Source organism: Solanum lycopersicum, chromosome 6 (assembly GCF_036512215.1).
Source record: "Solanum lycopersicum chromosome 6, SLM_r2.1".
NCBI lineage: Eukaryota > Viridiplantae > Streptophyta > Magnoliopsida > Solanales > Solanaceae > Solanum > Solanum lycopersicum.
Window position 1 is genome coordinate 17,170,262 of NC_090805.1, and position 21,783 is coordinate 17,192,044.

At 34.1% G+C, this 21,783-nt stretch overlaps 1 long non-coding RNA gene across 2 annotated transcripts in view; it reads right to left on the reverse strand.

Moving 5' to 3' along the window:
* Positions 1-710: 710 nt before the first annotated feature.
* The window catches only part of LOC138349115 (uncharacterized), a 32,388-nt gene continuing 11,315 nt past the window's right edge, over positions 711-21,783 (reverse strand). For both annotated transcript variants that reach the window (XR_011221685.1, XR_011221684.1), the window contains exon 3: positions 711-1,029. This is a non-coding gene — a long non-coding RNA (uncharacterized lncRNA). The remainder of the gene's footprint in view (positions 1,030-21,783) is intronic.

The following is a 21,783-nucleotide window of genomic DNA, read 5'->3' on the forward strand; positions in this document are numbered from 1 at the left end:
GATGTTATTATGCATATTAATATATGAATATTTTTGATTAATTGTGAGAACATGGAATAAGACTCGTGAAAGTAAATTGGTAAAACCTATGATCTTGAATCCTTACTTCAATTGTGATGGCTTGTACTTTATGATGATGCTTAATTGAAGTATTGATTGTGATTAGATTAGATAGGTTATGGTATGATGAATGTAATTTAAATGTCTTGGTTATATGAATTGTGATATTATGATTGAGGTATGAAGATATAAGGTTGATTGTGAATCACTTATGTGCCTTACAATGACATTATGATGATAATGTTTTAATCTCACATATATAAGGGTTGTATTGAAAGGAAGTTTTCATGCAATTCCAAATGAGCTAATGATTATTATATACAAGGGTTTAGTCTCGTATGACCTATACTAAGCTATGATGATTAATAAAGGCTTAAAGACATTTCAAAAAAGGGACTTTATGTCACATCCGGGGGCACCCCCTAGAAGTAACATGGCATACTTGACCTCTCGGAGGTCTTATACAAGCCCATGGTTATCATTCATCGCATTGTCATAGGTAAATTTAGAAAAAAATTTAAAACATCTTTAGCACATCATAGGCTAAAATATACTTCATATATATATATATATATATATATATATATATATATATATATATATATATATATATATATATATATATATATATATATATATAAATACTCTAGTCTTTTTTTGCCATCCTAAACTTAACATCATAAGAGTACAATAGGTACACGACCCTTATAGCATAAAACATAAGTACTATACTTTACACTTTACAGTAAAAACATGACTTAGGAATCCTGTCCTTGAGCTTAAGAATCATCTATAAAGCTTTTTACCATTTAAGACATCCTTTAGGCATCCATAACGTTCATTTTGTCCAAAAAGTAGAGAAGAATGAATCCTTTACAGTAAAAACATGACTTAGGAATCCTTTCCTTAAGCTTAGGAATCATCTATAAACCTTTTTACCATTTAAGACATCCTTTAGGCATCCATGACCTACATTTTGTGTAAAAAGTAGAGAAGAATGAATTTAGTACAAGAATGCACTATGTATGACAATCACGCAAAAACATGTATTTAAAAGGGACATTTTCTTGAAATCACACTTCATGTATTTTTGAGTAAATCTTCATAAAACCTTTATACAATAGAATTTATATCATTCACATAGTTCATATAGACATATTCAAAGGTTAAACATCATATAAAGTCATACATAGAATTAAGCCACATTTGGGGTTACTTTACAGTGAGTTATTTCCACTTTACAATATGTTTCCCTTTTTACTTCTTAACTTCCCAATTACCCCTCTAGTGATACTTGGTTTAATGCATCACCTTAAGGCGACAAATAAAACATACATACAACTTACCAAGGCTTACACATACCATCATAGACGTATAGCACATTACAAAACACATTCAAGTAAAGATCATAAGGCATTACAATGAACTTTACTTATTATTCACATATATAAATTTCACTTCACATAGAACATTCTAAGATCTTACTCAAATCCCAATCTAAGTCCACAGTGCAATGTCAATGTGAAGCCCCATAACCTTACATATACTTAGTAAACCTATCATGAGACTACAAGCCTTAATACTCTATTTCATACATCAACAAGGCCATATATACAACTTCTTTTATTCTAACAAGACCTTCATCATATAGTCATTAAGACCCACTAATGCACATAAGGATAAGACCACATCATATAGACTCATACCATGCACATCTTCATAACAAGTAGACAAATACTACAAAGTCATTCATAAGGAACATGTACGTATACACATTCATTAAATAACTTCTTAGGACTTACCTCAAGAGCCACTTGTGCGATGCATATGTGAAGTCACATACCCCACCAACACTAAGAAACTACCCTTAGGTTATCCTAGTTAGGGTCCTTACTTTACTTCAATTGTTCGTTTTACTTTAGGGAAACTATAGCCTTCACCGATAATAAGACCATTGATGCTAAACATGGAATTTGGTGTTATAGAGCCTTAAACCAATGGAAAGAGTTCTTACCTAGACAAGGTAGAACATTAACACATACTAGCATACTAAGTGAAGTCACTTTCTAGATCCTATGTGGTAAGCATAGTTTATGGAACTAAGAGATATACATAACCCTCTACATGCTCATTGGAAATTGGAGCCTCATCTGATGAGAAACCATTGGAGAATTTTCCTCAAGGAAAGTCCTCACCTTATGTGGAACCATAGGTGAATTTCCCCCCAAGGGAAGTCAACACCTTATGAGGACCCAAATGGTGAATTTTCCTCCAAGGGAAGCAAACATCTCTCATTTTCAAGTTCACTCGGTGCTAAGCTAAGTTTCCTTTTTATTATTAAGCCTTTATTAACTTTATATCATAAAATTAGGCTTTAGGAGAGTCATCTCCTCATATGCTTAGCTCATAGGTCATAGATGAGAGTTTATCAACCTAAATCGTGTGATAAACCCTTTCACATGTACATAACATATGGAAACACCTATCTAGTTGTAGGGTACACATGAGCACACCTTTCAAGGCCCGTACAATGAGTAGATCTTCATACATGTGTGTGTTTACTTGTATGTGAGCAAACCTTTCATATAACACATAAATGTCACACATGTTCATTTATCAATGCATAAGTCTATAGGTATAACCATATGAGGAATCCTTTCATATAAACACACCAAGACACTATGCATATTCATACTTCAATCATATTGTATACTTAACATCATTACCATATAAGACATATTCATATCATGTTCATACAATCCTATTCAAGTACTTGGAAGACCAACCTAGGAACTATCCTATCAAGGCACACATGTGCAATGCATATATAAGGTCCCACACCTTTCCCATACTAGTACACCTATCAAGTTATCAAAGGGAATGATACATCACACAATATCATAGAATGATTAGCATAGCATAAGACTCATTTGTTGACTTACAACATTCTTACAACAAGCTCTAGTCTTTATGCACCTATATTAGCTTTACTTCTCATATAGAATCATAAGACCTCATCATAGGCATCAAGTACACATAAACCTAACATAAAAATTTACATGCTCAAGACATTAGAAACACAACCTAGATCATAGTTAGAATAGGAAACTAGGCATAGGCTTCGCATAGGGTGTTTCACCACCAACACACCTTCATAGTATAATTTTCCTTCAAGGCCATGATACATCATATATACATTGACAAGAAAGTAAACACCGCCACCATAAGTGGACCATACTACACAATGTCATACAAAGCTTCATCAACAATACTATAGAGAAGTAAAGGAGAAGAGTAGACCTTACCGATTCATCAACCCTTTTGATCAACATTGATCAATACACCCTTTTCATCAGTAATACATGTATAGGGCAGTAGCTAAATGTACTTTAATCGTGAATGAAACCATGTACAAGTTGTTACAAGGTCATGATATCATAAACCAATTTTCCTAGTCATGAATCATCAATCAAAATTCATCAATAATGTATATGTAGGGAAGTAGCTAAAGAAATCATAGCCTAAACGAGATCCGACGACAATTGCCAATAAACTCGACATCACTGTAAACATGCTTCATATTAGGAATTCATGGAGGATAAATTTACATAGGTTAATCCTTTTCAAACTATCATGAATTGATACATATTTGATCCATTACATATAATTCATGATCACATTACATTGTAGGCAGTAGCTAACCATTACTTTAACGTAATTGAATCTCACAATAAGCATGCTAGCATCATCAATTAATAGGCTAAAACATGTAGATTAATCCTTATCCACAATTCACTAATAACATCAATATAAGGCAGTAGCTACAGTTAACTTTGCATAAATGAATCATGTATATATGTATTATAGACTTGATGTTACAGTGAAGTCCATACTTTAACAATCAATAGAAAAATAGAGATCAAGTATTCAATGCATCAATGTACATGGATAAAATATCTCATAATTTACCATCAATTTACATAATAAACAGTATACATAAGTAATTCAACATAATACAATCACAATACAACCAATAACAATCCACGATCACAATGCCATGCAAGGGCTAAATCGAGTATGGGAAGGTACATGGATTCACAATGCAATTTGGATTGAAATTCACGTTAAAACCAATACATTATCATCAATTCATAATTATTAAACACTTAAAAACTCTTTTAGAAAGAGCCCATGGCTAGATTTAAGAATAAGAAATTTGATCATTTTTTCTCTTCGAAAACTTTGAGATTAATTCTCTAGATGGAAGGATAAATAGAGATGAAGGATCACCATAACATTATCTAGAATAAAACCTCTAAAAATTTATGAATAAACCATAGGAGTCCAAGCTCCATGTTTTTCTTGAGCTTCACCTTCAATGGATTTTTCTGGAGAGGATTGGTTTTTGGAGGGAAAGTCTAATTTGTGTGAATATAAATGGGAATAGGTTGATCACGTTTTTGATCACTTAAATGCACCAAAAAATAACCAAATAAACTAATAGGGTCAGGTTAGGCGTTGGATGAATTTACCATTCACCCCTCAAATAAAATAGTTGCTAGGCAGCAGTTGCAGGCCACCATCGACGGCTACAATTGATGCCCAATAGGTTCATCGACGGGCCGTCTGTGGCTTCAGTCGATTGGATCTTCGGCTTTTCTTTGGCTGAGCTTCCCCAGGATAAGTTTTGATTGAAGAATTCACCACCAACAGTCTGTTTTTCAACAAACGGGGCGTTGTTTGGTTCAGTCGATTGACACAGCCAAGGTAGTGTCTCGACAGCCTTTGGGTCCTTCTTTGAGGGCCTCTTGTGGGGACCTTGAGGAGTCGTACCCGGGCGTTTCAAAATTAAATATGAAAATTTAAATTTTAAGGACATTCCACATCAATTTCTCCCAAAACAATTACATGCAACATGTAAAAACAAGCAAGGCACCATCAAGAAACGCACATACATGGCACAACGCTAACTTTCCAATGTCTTGGACGTTCTTGGATGTTTGACCTACAAACCTCATGAAACTATATAAAATTCTTATAAATATAATTATTACTCATTTAAGGACCTCATAATCTCATGATACACACATAAGCACATAAAAAAACATAAGGCCCCTTAGGTGACTAGTCATCGAACGTCTTGATCGTCCCCTGACGTTTGACTTCCAAAAGACTTAAAATCATACAAGCATAATTTAAAACAATTAATTAACATTTTAAAAAGATTATAGGCACAACAGAGGCTCTAGACACCCTAACTCATTTTGAGGGTCTTACATTTTAGCTGAGCACCGAGTGAACTAGTTGTGAGAGGTGTCCCTTCCCAATGTGGGAAGGTAGGTTCACAATGGTGATCATGAGATGGACATTAAAATGCAATTTTTCATAAAGATGTTCTAAATTATATCTCCTAGTTCTTGAAAAATGTTGTCCCCATAGGAATACTAGCTAGCGAATCTACCTAGAATCTTATGTTCATGTTATGGTACTACCTTGGCAAGTAGACCACCTTCTTTTGGTGTAGGGTTTTATGACACCGGATTCCATATTTAGCTCATGTATTCTATGTAAGTTAAGGCAATTTTTTCCAAAAGTAATATGAAGTAATAAAGTGAACACTAACTAGGGTGAATTAAGGGGTTTGACTTAGTCTAGGTAGGGGTATGAGACTCTACCTATACATTGCACTAGTTGGACTTAAGGGAAGTACTAGGAGTTTTTTCTTATGCTCTTATAAAGTAAATTATATGCCTATGTTGACTTTTCATGTTGATGATTGTAAATGATGTTAGTTTTACTTATGTACATGTTATTAGTCTATATTGCTAAATATGATGATGACTACTCATGATGTTACGTTATATGATGTTCGAGATTGTTTGTGATCCTTTGTTAGGCTTACTTAGTTTTGTGGGGTTATGGGACTTCATTTGACCATTGCACTTGTATGCTTGGCAATGGGTTTTGATTAAGGGTCTTGCATATGTGTTAATATTATGAACTCTTATATATGCTTTATTGTTATGACAATTTTTTGGATTTGTTTTTGTTATGTGATACAATATGCTACTATATATGTTGACTTGACTTTACTGATGATGTTGGTCTTGTATTGTATACGGTCTTGTCTTGATGAATATGTGTTCATTGCTTCATATGTGCTCTTGATTGTGCATAAAGTCTTTTCAAATTAACTTAGCATGGATTTGAAAAAAATTGTCCTTTTAAGTATGATTTCAATGTTTTATGCGCATATGTTCCATACTTAGTACAAGTGGTGTAATAACCCATATCTCTATATTTTGTACAAATATGTAGGTTTCAGCTATTGAGTTCCTAGAAGTCCAATTGAAGAAAACTTAGACTCTTTTCTCCAAGTATTGGTCCTCATGTTGGAGCATGTAACCTTCTCTATGATCTAGCTTAGAAGTTGTATTGTAATATAAACATGGTTCATTCCTTTATAATTTTAATATTGATGTAAGCCTATATTGGCATGTTGACTTTGTATTGGCTATGTCCAAGATTTGTACTCATTTAGATGGTTCAAAATTATATGAAGTATTAGACTAATTTCTATGCATCGATTATGTTGTCTAAATGAGAAGCCTATGCAAGCTTCAAATTCGAGGAGTCTAAGTAAGTTCTCTATGTAGTATGCGAGAGGTCTATGTAAACCTCATTATATATATAAAACTTTTAATTTTCTGCACTTTTTAACCTATGAAATGTAATGATGAATGCTAAGAGGCTAGTCGTAGTCCTCTCCGATGACGACGGTGACAGATACGTCTAGGAGGTGCTCCCGATCATTACAATGAAATATTTAACATGCATGCATCAATCCAACAAGGTTCTTCCAACACAATTGGTTCAGTGTCAAAAACCAAATAATTTTTATCTAAAAATTTGATATGTACGCATATTATTTTATTGATCCACAAAATGCAAAGATGGAACCCCAAATGAGGTTGACGGTAAATGTTAGATTTACTAACATTAGGGGGAGATATGTGTAGCAGCTGAAAGATATGTGCAGGGTGAATTATCTAGTTTCTCGTTAGAATATGTAAAGTTGAAGTTCAAAAGATATTTCATTTGCAAAATGTTGCAAGTAATTTGTCAGATGTATTTGTTGACCAATATTTTAATTAAGTTGGATATCCTCCAATAAATAGTCCTTGAATGGCAGAGGCTATGGTGCTCCAAAAGCTTGATAGACCAATCTATTCCAAATGTAAAACTCCTTGAGGAATTAGATGAGCAGACTATGAAAATGATCATTGATAATAAGGTAAGTGCTTTGAAAGAGCTCTATGGCATAACATTTCATAAAACATTGGCGAAGGTATAGGTACCTAAAAATGACAAAAAATAAAGAGATATCGATAAGTTATATTGTATTGGAATCAACATCAAAATGACCGTCGATGGTATCTTTGATATTAAGTAATATCAATCCTATAAATGGTTATGGGGAGCTTAAATTTGAATCTGTCATATAGTGTGAACAGATAAATGATTAACATTATTCAAGTATATTTTTTTTCACATAGAAAAGTGATGTTTTTGATCTTATAGTTCATGGATCAATATATAATGTCAGTGTGGTACAAATGAATCATTCTGCGAAAGTATACCCATAAGATATAAATTGCGATTTGTGCCTCGGGGCATAAAATATTTTGCAAAAATCCTGACATTATTAAATGGAGATATACTATCTAGTGGTGGATGTAATGAAACTTGTATCAGTCTGGAAATGGATAAAATACTTGAATATGTATAATGAATGATTATTATGTCTAACTATACTATTACGGTATATGAAAATCCTTGAAGGTTTGAAAAGGTCTTAAAGCAATTCCATTGAGTATCCAATGATTTTGAGACTCCTTAAAAACAGAGAAAGAATCTTTTTGATCTCATGAAAATGTTTTATAAAGACATGCATTAGTGCATTTGGTGCACTTACAGATTGTTCATTATGCTAATGCTAGAAGATTATTTGCTATGAACAACAAAATTTATGTGAAGGGATTGTCATATTCTCATTCAAGCTATGCCAGGAAACTAATAAATCAAGTGACTCAACACCTAGAAGATGTGTAATTCTCTTTGAGAAGAAAAGACCAGCTTCATTTAAATTGTAACGATCAATATCCGAGTCAGAAACTACTTGGTTATATAGATGTTGAATATTATTTGATCACAAAAATATCTTGGCATTCAAAAGAATCAAACACGAGTAACCACTTCTTCAAATAATACAAATATAACATTGATTATGAAGTAAGTCGGGAGTGTGTTTGGTTAGAATCATGACCTATCATATTTAGGAAGTATGTGATTTTCCATTGGAAAGTAATATTGTAGCCAACACATACGAAAATAATATATAGCTCGATTGAAAGGAGAAAATAATCAAAGGACACCGGCCAAAACACATTTCACCAAAATTCTTTTTTCATACATGATCTTCAATAAAATTGTGAGATAAACGTTTAAAAGACTCGTTCAAATGATAATCTTATAAACATACTTACTATGGATTATCAACATCAATATTGGAGAAGTTCTTATACAAGATTGGAACGCATCGTCTCTGAGATATCAAATAATGTTTTTATCAGCGAGAGAAAAATATGTGTTGTACTCTTTTTCTTAATCATGGTTTTATCCCAATTAGATTTTTCACGTAAGGTTTTTAACGAGGAAACATTGAAAGCGTATTAGAAGATATGTTTACTCTTTTTCCTTCATTAGGATTTTTACCGATAGAGTTTTTCCTTGTAACGTTTTAACGAGGCATATTATCTATGGACATCCAAGGGGGAGTATTATAAAATGATATAATGTGTATGTACACTACACCAAGAAGTTACTACATAACTTCCTCCATTATGAAGATAATAATAACATCCATAACCTTTATTTTTATACCCATTACTCTTGTAACCTATCACTTCCATAACCTCCTCCATTATATTAAAGTTATTGTCATGTTTATAAATAACCTTTTATATGTCTCTATGTTACACTATAAATAGAGACATAAGAATTCATATTGTATACACTTGAAGGTTTGGTGAATACTTGAACAAGAAAAGCTATCATCTCTTGTCTCGCTATTTCTATTGCTATCTTCTTTTATATTTCTTGTCTTTGGTTGCTTTAGTTTTACAACAAGTAATATATATTTTATGCCACGCTATAAATTATAAAAATTAACACATTTAAATATTTGAAAGACATAGGTTGACTCTTTAAATTTTATCCGTACCTCGTAAATTTGCACATATAGAAAAATATATATCATTTAAAAATTATGTAAAAAGAGTCTATGACTAACAAATATTGAGCCCGGTCCTGGAGAAGGATTTATATTTCTAGTGGTGATAGAATACACTTATCTGCAAATTATGTACAATCCAAATAATGCCAAATAAAATACAAAATATTTTGAGAATATTCATATATAATTTTTTTGTGAAAATTTTATCAAAAAATATTTGTAGTTACACAATTGTTTGACATATAAATGTAAAATTTGTTATAGCCATTCAACCGTGCTTGATTAGGTCTCTGAAAATTCTTTTATGTTTAAAATTCATATTAAATTAAATAATAGTATGTAATTTAGGAGGAAGGAATTATATATAAATTCATTTTCATATTGCTTCATGACCAATATTTCAAGATTGGGAAGACGTCATTTTCAATTCTATTACACAAAAAGGAAGTATATCTCCTTTTGAGTCAGAGGAGCAATATTAGATGATGACTAAAAGTAATCCTAGTGTATATAAAGTCATGCCAAACACATGCTTCTTCTAACTGTTTTTTTTATTTTATATAAAAGCCTAAATTTAAGATGATGGTTAGTCTATAAATAGAAAACAACAAACAAGATACGTTTGAATTAGGTTGGACTGACTAAAAGAGATATGACTTATAAATTTGTTGCGATAAATATCACATTTTAAATAAACTATTATATAATTTATAGAAAGTATCAACGAGTTTTTTTTCCTCTCATGTTCGATATCTATATTGGAGTTTGATAAATTATGATTAGGATATTAAAAGCCCATTTTTGGGGGAAACACTCCCAATGAGCTTTTCTTAGAGCAACTTTCACATATATCAAATACAAAATTCATATTTGTATACTATAATAAAATTTACATAATTGATCTCCTTAACAAACATAAATATGCATAATTCGCTATACATATACAAAAAAATGAATTGTATAATTCGTTATACATATACATAAGAAAGCAGTTGTTTACAAGTCAATTGTATAATTTGTGTATGTATAACACGAGAAAGAGAGGAAGACAAAAGATTATTGTGACGAAGAATATTTATATTGTATAATTGTAAGTGTATAGGACGAAGATATATATATTTGCATGTGTATATACAATTTTCTCTTGCTTCATACAAACAGAAACACAATATAAACATTTTGTTTCTGTGTGTATAGGTGATAGAGGCAAACGTGGCGAGCGAGATCTGGGAGAATGACGAGCGAGATATGTGAGAGGGGAGAGAGGGAACGAAAATATATGTATATATACAATTTGTTCTCGCTTTGTATAAACACAAACACATTTTATACATTTGTGTTTGTATAAAAGTAAGAGGGTGCGAACGAGAGATGGAGTGAGAGAGAGAGTGGCGAGCGAGAGTTTGTGGGAGAGAGGTAACCGACAAACAATTTAATACACGGCACAATTTAATAAAATATGGTTATGACATTTAAATTGATTTATTAATTTTTTATTATATATAATTTTTCCTTTTTTCTTACCAAGGCTCAACAACGAGCAATTAGTGACTAAAATTTGAACATGGAACTTCTCACTAAACCACAACGTCAACATTTAGTCTTGTATTGAGAGATTCAAAATCTCTATATATACATTAAAAATAGCTTTTATGTATATAGTGTATTTATTGTCAATCTAGTTCGAAGGAAAACCCTCCTGTCCTTTTGATTCGTGACATTATTAAGTACTCATTTACTTATATCTCAAAACATTGTTTGGAATTCATTTTATTTGAAATCATAATTCTTTTGTTTTTCTAAGTTCAGTAGACTATGATAAAAGTTTAGTTGAACTAATTCAATTCAGACAGTTTTCAAATGTTCGAACCACAATTTTATGATAATCATAAAAATGAATACAATAGTAATTTTCTGTTCCATATTAATTTATTTTCTTACAATATTTTGAGTTGATTAGTTTGTGGACAAGGATACGTAATACAATGGCTTGTTTGATTAAATTTTTGAGCTCATAAATATTTATTTTCGGCTATAAACTAAATTCAAATAAGACAAGAAATATAGAAGAGTAAATAAATAACAATAGGGAGACAAGTGATGAAAAATTTTCTTATTCGTCACAGAGTACACACATATTTTATTACACATTATTAGTTTCCTTATTAAAAATCTTTTTAAAAAACATAGGGGGACAAAACCTTGATTAAGAAAAAGAGTACAATGTATAATATACTCCCCCTAATAACTATACCACTTCATTTCTTGTGATAATGTCATCAGCTTATAGTGTCTTTGTGATAAAATAACATTCACGAAGATGAGACATTCTTAAAATCATTCGGATACATCATTTTATAATTTCATTGATATGATGAGGCTTTGAGTTTAATCAAATATAATCTTAAAAATTACATTATTCGTAACCTCGCTATTGTATGTAAATTGCCTATTCAACTTAGTTATAACAATAATCATATTGTGGAACTATCATTTTTTGTTGATTGTCTTGTAGAATAACTTGATATAACATAAGTGTGATAGGACGTACACCCGACTATGGTATAATTTTCTGAATATGATAGGTAATGATTCCAACCAAACACAATCCCAACATACTTCATAGTCAGAGTTATTTCTTCATGATTTGCAGAATTGATTACGAGTGTTTCTTTTAATGTCAAGATATTGTTGTGCCTCTAAATATAAACAAATAGCCTATTTGTTACACGGTTTTATGTAGATCAAATAAATATTATGCATCTACATAAAGAGATAATTTTTGTCTCGGAGATTGATCATTATAAATTTATTGAAGCTCGTCTTTTCTTCTCAAAGAAAGTCACACATCTTCTGTGTGTTGAGTCACCTCTTTTGTGAGTTTATTGGCATAACTTGAATGATAATGTGTTAATTCCTTACATAACATTCGTTATGTACATCAAATAATTTTCTAGCATTTACATTACAAACAATGAATAAGTGCACTAATTACACTAATACATGATATTTCTAACCATTTCATGAGATTAAATGGTTAGAAAAGAAAATTTAATAATAGTGATATGTAGAAAAAAATTCATATTTTTTTAGCGTATAATAACTTTAATTATGGCATTTTTTGGTATGAACATCGATTTTTTTAAATTACACAAAAATTTTGTTCGAAATTGATATAGATTTTGGTATGAAGTTTTTTTTGGATGTTTCTAGTTAAACAATACATAATTCTTTAATTTTTTAAATTGGTATACTGGTTATACCATGTTGATACGATTTTGATATTATATTGGAATGAATATTGCATACTGTTTATCTAATGAATGACAATTAATTGTTAGAAGTATTATTAAATTTTCGTATGATTCTGGTATATAAATTGACATAAATTATGTTTTAAATTTGTATTATAGTAAGATCAAATGTAAATTTATATTTTTTATGGCCCGAGTATTAAATTTCCATTTGAACATTATATTGGTTGGAATTATGAATAATAGTGGGATGAAATCGGTATACTATTAATTAAAAAAAAAGATAATTGCTAGTCACAAATTGTATGATTTCATATTATTTTTTGCATGAAATATGTATAAGAAATATGCATAAAAATTGTATGAAATTCGTATACTCATATATCATATGTATAAAAGTTATTTGTACTTTATATCCTGTAATATCAACAGAATAATCTATAATGTAACAGAAATATAAACAATTCAAAACGTGTCGGAGAATAAATTCTTGCCGCATTGTTCAACAAGAATTGTAGAAAGAGCACAACTTGAACGTTGGAAAGTGCTGGCTGGCTTGAAGTTCAAGGCCATTAAGGTTACGTGCAGTACATATCGTCAAGAGAGAGTGTAACGACGTGAACCATCACGATTTAGGAGAAACAAAACTTTGAGAAAATATTGGGGCCACTTTCCTGCCAGGGCGGGCTGGATACCTCTAGAGCGGTAACACCACAACGGAGTAGGCGAGACAAAATGTAAATAACGCTAAATTCTACTTTCTTTTTCTTCATAAAACACCTATTTTAGACATAAACCACCCTAACCGCCTCCAAAGGCTGCTCTAAGCTTGGAAAAGAATGAAGAAGAGATTTCTAGCGTGGAGATGGTGATAGCTTGAAGAATTTCCGTCAAATCCACCGTCTTGTCATCTGTAGACCAAAAATTTATCTACAATTCGTTCACAAATGCTTGGCGCCCAAGTATGCCAGGTTTACTTATTGAGTAGTTCTGAATTTTTTATTCACCGCATAGTGTGATGAAATGATGATATAATTCATGCTTACACTTTCGTGCACCAAACAAGGGTTGATTATATGTATATCCTTAAGTTGTACATTAGGCATATACCATAGGAGAAAACCCTAGATTTTGGAATAGGGTTGAGATGATGATTGTAATTTCAAGTTGTGTGATGTATTTTTCTTCTTTCCTTATTATAGTACGTGTATGTATGTGAATGTTGCATTATTCATTACACTAGTTGTAAATGAGGTTGGGTGAACCGTTGTATGACATGAATTATGACTTGATTGTATGAATTGAGAATATACTTGTGATTGTGATTGTGGCTTGTTGAATGGTTTGAGTGTTGTGTTCCAACACACTAACTTGGATTAGTTGCCACGTTTCCGTATATATGAAAGATTGGTTGCCTAGTTCAGGTATAAACACTAGATTGGGTACCACGTACCGGTACACGAACTGTTTGAGTTTGGGTTCCATGAGAGGATCATTGCCTTGCCATATATGCATATTTTAATAATTGTGAAATGATATAATTGTTCGTAGATGTGGTCAATATTGCACATGTTCGATATTTGAATGTTTAGAATGTCGTCTTTACTTATTTATATTCTATGATGTGTGGGTTCGATGCTAAAGTGAGGTTGAGGTATCAGGTGGTATAGTGGTTTTTGAATAGTCGAGACCCAAACCTAGTTGTAGCAGGGTAAGAGAAGCTAAGGATTTTGGTGCTATCCTTGTTAGCTAAAATGTAGTCTTGGTTATTATTTTTTATGTTGGGTTAGTAATTCTTGATAGGTGAAATATGGGCTTATAAGTTGAGTGTATAGGAGTTGAGTGAAGGCTTGTCGTGGGTGGTGACCAGCTTAGTGAGTAGTTACTTGTGAAATGCCTTTTAAAAAGGGATACAATGACTAGTTATGACCAAGAACGAAGCAAGTATAGTTAGAACCTGTGGCGGTTTGTAATATTAGGCCGGAGGAACGATTAGCCTTATGGCATATTTAGCCAGTTAATTTCTTATATCATGTGGTGGGTTTTCGGATTGAGTGATTATGCCTACCAGTATGTGTGGTTATACTAATACTACTGCTGCGATGCTTTTTTTGGCAAAGTCTGGATGCATGTTCAGTGATGTTTCATAGGTGAAGACAAAGACAATCTTCAACATCTTCTACTTTTCCTACATATCCTGAGATCTCTGTCATATACATATTCTGGTGTTATGTACTCTTAGTAGATCTTGTATCTATTTAGACTAGAACTCTGGGATGTTTATTTCCTTACAAGTCTTCACCTTGAGTCATTTAAAACTCTTGCTTATAAAAAATATTACATAAAATTACTTTGTTTGTCTGTTTCCTTTAATTTTCCATTTGATTTTAACTATTGGGACATGAGGGTTCTCCTACATAGGTGTTAGAGTAGGTACCCACACTACACTGTGGGTTGGGTCATGAAAAGTTGGTATCAAAAGTCAGGTTATCGATTTCCCTGTTCAAGAGAATGTGTCGAGAAGACTAATGCGTATGGGTGTTTTGACATGCACATCTAATCCTTCCGAAGCTATGAAGCATTCTGTGAAGTTGTCCTAACCTTTCTCTCTTTTCTTGCGACTGTCCCTTGTAGTATAAGTTGAGTTACTTTGGTATATCCCGATTCCAATTGGTATCTCAATGATGTTAACTAGACGTTGTGGTTACGGTTGAAATGTAAATTTGAACTAAGAAGGTTTCAATTTTTATCTGGCCCTAGGGGCTGTATAAATGTATGAATGATCATTAATGGTCATCTATGGAATGAACTAATTAAGAATCTGGACTTGGCTAAATTATTACTTGAAAATTTGAATGTGTGCTTCTTGTCGTCTGAATTAACTGTTAACGTGAAGGTTGTAATTATTTGGATGTGATGATATAATTAAGTTCACAAAAAATGCGTGTCTGAACTTTAATACGACTAATATGCTGGCTGGATTGTTGAAATTATGCAAGTGGTAACTAGCTATGTACAGTGAGACTCGTTGAGAGAGGAAAGCCATAATTAAGTTTGGTGCGAGGGTGTAGATAATCTACGAGCGATAGACAAGATCTGTACGTGTGTTGCGACCAACTAATAATTGTATGAATGTATAGGTGTATACTGGGGACAAACATGTTGTAGTGCTAAAGTAACGTGAAGGTATTTTGCAGCGTGTATCGTTGAGTTGACTCAGGGTAGGCAACAATTGTCCTAGATAAGGGTGATTATCTTGTATGCCTAGTTATATCCAGGGAATATAAGAGAGGCTTAGAAAAGAGAAGAACCCAAAAAATTGTTGGCATTGGTTCTGTTTATGTCAAGGCCAAAAGGGAGGGATTTTCCCGCCAAGATGAGACCACTGTGCAGGATTCCTTCCACCTGAGCGGGACACAGAGAGACAGAATCTCAGCCTATTTCCCCTATTATTCCATAGTCACATATATAGACCCCTAATCGTATCATGAGTAATCCCTGAAATTCAACCACTACTGAACAATTGAACAATAATTCATAAACCTTAGCAATTAACTAAAGTATGTATAAAACAGTAAATTCAAGCATGCACGTGCTTACATAAGTAGGGAAATGCGAATAGATAGGACAAAGTAATGTTCCAATTTGAAACCCAAAGAGGGTGAAGAATCAAATCAAGACACTTGGGATTTGAGGTGTCTTCATCATAATCGAGATCCTCTCGATGTACCAGTATGGCCATGACCTCTTCCATAAAAGTGAAGAAATGGAATTCTCTTCTCTCGGTTCAGGGAATCTCTTGTCCACATGTGACATAGGTGAATATGATCCTCGTGGTCTTTCATATCCATACTATAAGATGATCCTTCTCAAGAACCTTCCTCCTCTCTGTGCATATCTTGCGACAGGGCATCTCGACCTCTAAGGCAATATTGGGGGGGAACTAGAGTGGTGTCAGCAACAGAGCTCCTCAAACTCCTCCGGACAGCCGCCACGTCCTTCTCGACCCATGAACTTGAGAGTGGGGGCTGAGACTGGTCGGCTAGGTGTTGTCGCCTCCCTTGTCGTTCGATTGCATAGACGCTTGACTGTTGTTGGCCTTGTCCATCCTCCTCCTCTTTCTTTGGGAAATAGTGCCATGTCTAACCATAAGAGGGTGAAGGGGGATCCATAGGAAGTACCTCATCAGTATCTAAGAGAGGAACCGCTGCCTGTTTTCACAACGAAGTCACGTGTCTAGGTAGAAAGAAGTCATTTTTGTTGCCTCGGTAAAACATCTTACACTTCGAAATAATTTACGGCCTCCACATTCAACTCTATGCCCGAAACCGCGCACGCCACCACCAAGGCCTGAAGAAATATTACGTCTGTGTGGTTCACCGACAGGGGAATCCTCTTAGTGACTAAGTGTAGCCACATCTGATCATCACTCGACCAATTTGCAAATTTTTTCCACTTCACACTTCCATGAACACTACAATATCCTACCCAAACATGTATGGATTTGACATATCATATTTTATAGGAGATTTGTAACTCCAATAAAATACACATAGAGAAATTGTTTAATTTGATAAACATTAGTCGACACCTCCTCTCTTGACTTCTATGGTCTTTATCATAGTAGGGAATAGCGGAGACCTAAATTAATGTTACTATGATCTTGGGCAACCATTGTTTTTTACCCACACTTAATATTTTTATGTTAAATACTAGAAAAAATATTGTGGATATTTATTGATCACCCGATCTTAGAAAGTAATTTCAGATTAATCGCAATTAAATATCCATGACTCAAAATTCATAATTCACAATTGTCAAACTTAACGAATATATTACATTTTAGCATGAAGAAGCCCTAAATAAGACCCTCATGTTATATGATCACAAGTAATACATCTACTAAAAACATTTTATTCAAGAGAAAAAATATAAATTATTATAAATACGACATAAGCTTGAACTAAGAAATTCCCCCTAAATTACTAAATATCAATTCCATACCCAATTGTTCATTGTTATAAGAGTGTGCAATCTGGGTTGAATTCCCAAATAATAATCAACCAAATACACAAAATCTAAATATTTCAAAGCTTATCATGGTTGTAATATACAAAAAGTGAATATATTAGCAAATCAATTTTTAGAAGTACCTATCTCTCAAGAGTGATTGGGGGTATATATGTGTCTTCATACTTTGTATTATTTTGAGTTCCTCCTCAAACTTCTTCAATCTTTCATTCCACATATCTTACAATAATATAGCAATAATTTATACATCTAATCTCTCTTTGACATAAGCAAACAAGCATAGACTAAGAAAAACAAGATCATAAGACCTTGTAGTGACGTTCAGTGTGATGAATAAGATGGAATCCATGATTGCTCAAAAAAAGTTCCTAAAATTATTATAGCATATCTTCATCCCAGAAATTACGTTGCTCTGTTCCTTCTAGTTTCCATCTCTGCCACCACCTCTGTTAGGATCAAATCCACACACACACACTTGATGAATGAAGAACACAAGAACTTTCTAGAGAGAGAGATGAGAGATCTAGAGAGAGAAGAGAGAAACTAATATTTTGTGGTAACACCCCGTGAGCAAACTTCCACGGCGGTGGGGTATATATTAATAATTCAGAGTATTTTTTGTTATAGAGAATAAATTGTACAGCCTAAAATTTGGTTATAGAGAATAAATGGAGAATAAATAGTACAGAATAAATGGAGAATAAAGGTTGAACCACGTGAACATTAATATATGACACTTCATCAAATATTAATCAAGCTCCACAACCTAATAATTCTCCCACTTGGAGACTGATTCAGTCATCAAAAAAATACATTCTCAAAATAAATCTCTTCATCATAAACATCTTTACCGCACCGCCACATCTGTAGCAACAACTACAGAAGACCAACAGAGGTTTTGCATAACCCCACTTTCCCAACATCAACACATTTTGTCAACGTGTCTACCGGTTTCTTTGCAACCTCTATCTTCTCCAAGCACATATCACCATCCTCCACTGCCCTGCAAGTGAAATGGTACCGCCTTCTAATGTGCTTTGTGTTCGAATGATAGACTGGATTTTTCACCAACTGTATGGCACTCTGGCTATCAGAGTAAAAGATCTTCCCGCTCTACTTCTTTCCCAATTCCTACAGATAATCTGCCAGCCATATCATATCTTTCGCAGCTTCAGATATTGCCTCATACTCAGCTTCAGCAGATGAAAGAGAAACACACTTCTAAAGCCTGGACATTCAACTCACTACTGTTCCACCTATGGTGTAAATGTACCCAGATGTACCCTTGCTCGAGTCCACATCCCCACCAGGATCAGCATCCATATAATCCTGTAGAGCCACCTTTCCTTTGCCAAAACAAAGTGAAGTACTGGATGTACATGTCAGATATCTCAAAAGCCACTTCACAGCTTCCCAATGCTCTTTCCCCGGGTTCGCCATGTACCTGCTAACAACTCCCACTACATGTGTTGTATCAGGTCTAGTGCATACCATTGCATAAATCAAACTCCCAACTACTGAAGCATATGGAACAAGTGCAATGTGCTCACGCTCCTCGGTTGTCTTGGGTGACTGGTCCTTTGACAATTTAAAGTGATTTTTCAATGGAGTAGTCTTGGGTTTAGCATCATTAACCCTGAATCTGCTCAACACCTTCTCAATGTACAACTCCTGAGATAGATTTATAGTGACAACACATCTATCCCGAGAAATCCTCATCCCCAAAATATTCTTCGTTGGACCCATATCATTCATCTCAAATGCTGCAGACAACCTTGTCTTCAAATTGTTAGTCTCCCCCATACTAGATCCTGCAATAAACATATCATCCACATACAAGAGTAGAAAGACATATGAATCAGTGTATTTCTTTAAGTAACAACAAGGATCCTTTTCAGCTTTGCAGAATCTACTCTTGGTCATGAGGGAGTCAAACTTCTTGTACCACTGCCTTGGTACTTGCTTTAGTCCATACAAGCTCCTGGTGAGCTTGCACACCATGCGTTCCTTGCCTCAAACAACAAATCCTTCCGGTTACTGCATATAGATCTCTTTGTCTAGATCTCCATGTAAAAATGTTGTTTTTACATTCATTTGCTCTACATGCAAATTATCCGATGCAACAATACTCAACAGAATTCGAATACATGTTAACTTCACAACAGGAGAAAATATTTCAACATAATCAATACCTTTCCTTTGGGAATATCCTTTAACCTTTAAAAAAGCCTTGAAACTTCTTTTTCCATCTGGTTCAGTCTTGATTCTGAACACCCACTTGTTCAGCAAAGCTCTCTTCCCTGCCGGTAACTCAGCCAGCACCCATGTGTCGTTTTTATTAAGTGACCTCATCTCATCATCCATGGATTTCTCCCACTTGATCGAATCCTCCACTTGTAGGGCCTCATCAAAAGACTCTGGTTCCCCTTCATCAGTCAGCAATAGATTGTGTAATGAAGGTGCATACCTATCTGGTGCCCTGATGGTTATGGATGATCTCCTTAGCACCTACTCATGTGTCATTCATGAAAGTCTTACCTATAGAGTAAGTAGCTAAAACAAGAGAGCCATCAATTAAGCGATTGTAGGTACGCTAAGTTTATATATTATCTTATATAACTTGCTCCACTTCAGATTCTTCAATAGGAGTTGGTTAAGTATCTTCTTCAACATCTATGGGGTTACTCTTCTCCAACTCAACCTCAACTCCTACTTGTTTTGTAATCTCTACAACCTTCTGCTATCTGTTCCTGTACAGTACAGACTCATCAAATGTCACCTGACAATGTCTCAGGATCTTTCTATTGTTGTCATCCCAAAACATGTAACCAAAGAAATCAGAACCATAGCCTATGAAGTAACACTTCACAGCCTTGACATCAAGCTTGTCTCTCTTTTTTGGATCGACATGAACATAAGCCAACCAAAAGTCCTCAAGTGTGAGTACTTGAGCTCTTTTCCTGTCCACACCTCCTCTGGAATCTTGAACCCTAAAGGAAATGATGGTCCCCAGTTGATCAAGTATGCAGGTGTGCTCACAACATCCGCCCAAAATGTTTTGGGCACCTCACAGTGTATCCTCATACTCCTTGCACGCTCATTCAATGTTCTGTTCATCCTCTCAGCAATTTAATTCCGCCTTGCCTTACCAGGAATTGTTCTCATCAATCTGATTCCCTAAGATGCACAGAATGCCGTGAAATCTAATTTGTCATACTCTCCTCCATTATCAGACCTTAGGCATTTGACTTTCAAACCGGTCTAATTCTCAACTTCGGCTTTCCACATCTTGAACGTTGCAAACACATCGGACATATGATTCAAGAAGTAAACTCATACCTTCCTGCTGGAATCATCAATGAAGGTACCATACAATCAGGATCCTCCAAGTGATGATACTGGAGATGGTCCCCGAACCTCTGTATGGACCATTTCCAACTACACTTTCTTTGGCTCTCTAGGAGTCTTTGTGAAGCTTACTCTTTACTGTTTTCCCATAACACAACTCTCACAAAGACCCATATAAACACATTTCAGACCCTCTAATGCTCCTTTTGCAACCAGCATCTTCATTCATTTAGCACTCAAGTGTCCAAGTGTGTTGTGCCACAGACATGAACCGGAAGCACCATCAGCAACAACGGCCATGTTAATGCACCCTGCAGTGGTGTACAAGGTTCCAAATTTGGTGTCACGAGCTACTACCATAGCACCTTTCATAATTTTCCACGAACCTTTCCCAAAACTCTGCTACATATCCCGTGCTATCAAACTAACCAACAGAGATCAGATTATTCATAAGCCCATGAAAATATCTGACATCCTCCAATGTCCACTTGTTTCTAAAGGGGGTCTTTATGCAAACATCCCTCTTTCCTTCAATCTCTAAGGCTTTATTGTCAACAAGATACACTTTTCCAAAATTTCCAGATTTAAAATTTTGGAACAACTTCCTTGCTTGGAGACGAATAGAAAGATGCACCAGACTCCAAAATTCATGATTCAACCAGGTTGTTCATACTAAGGATTAGAGCATCCCCAATGTCCTGTGCTGAATTTACAGAATTATTATCATCTCCTGATTTCTAATTCTGTTTCTTCTTTGGCTTTGTACATCTCGTGCGCAAGTGTCTTTTTGCTCCA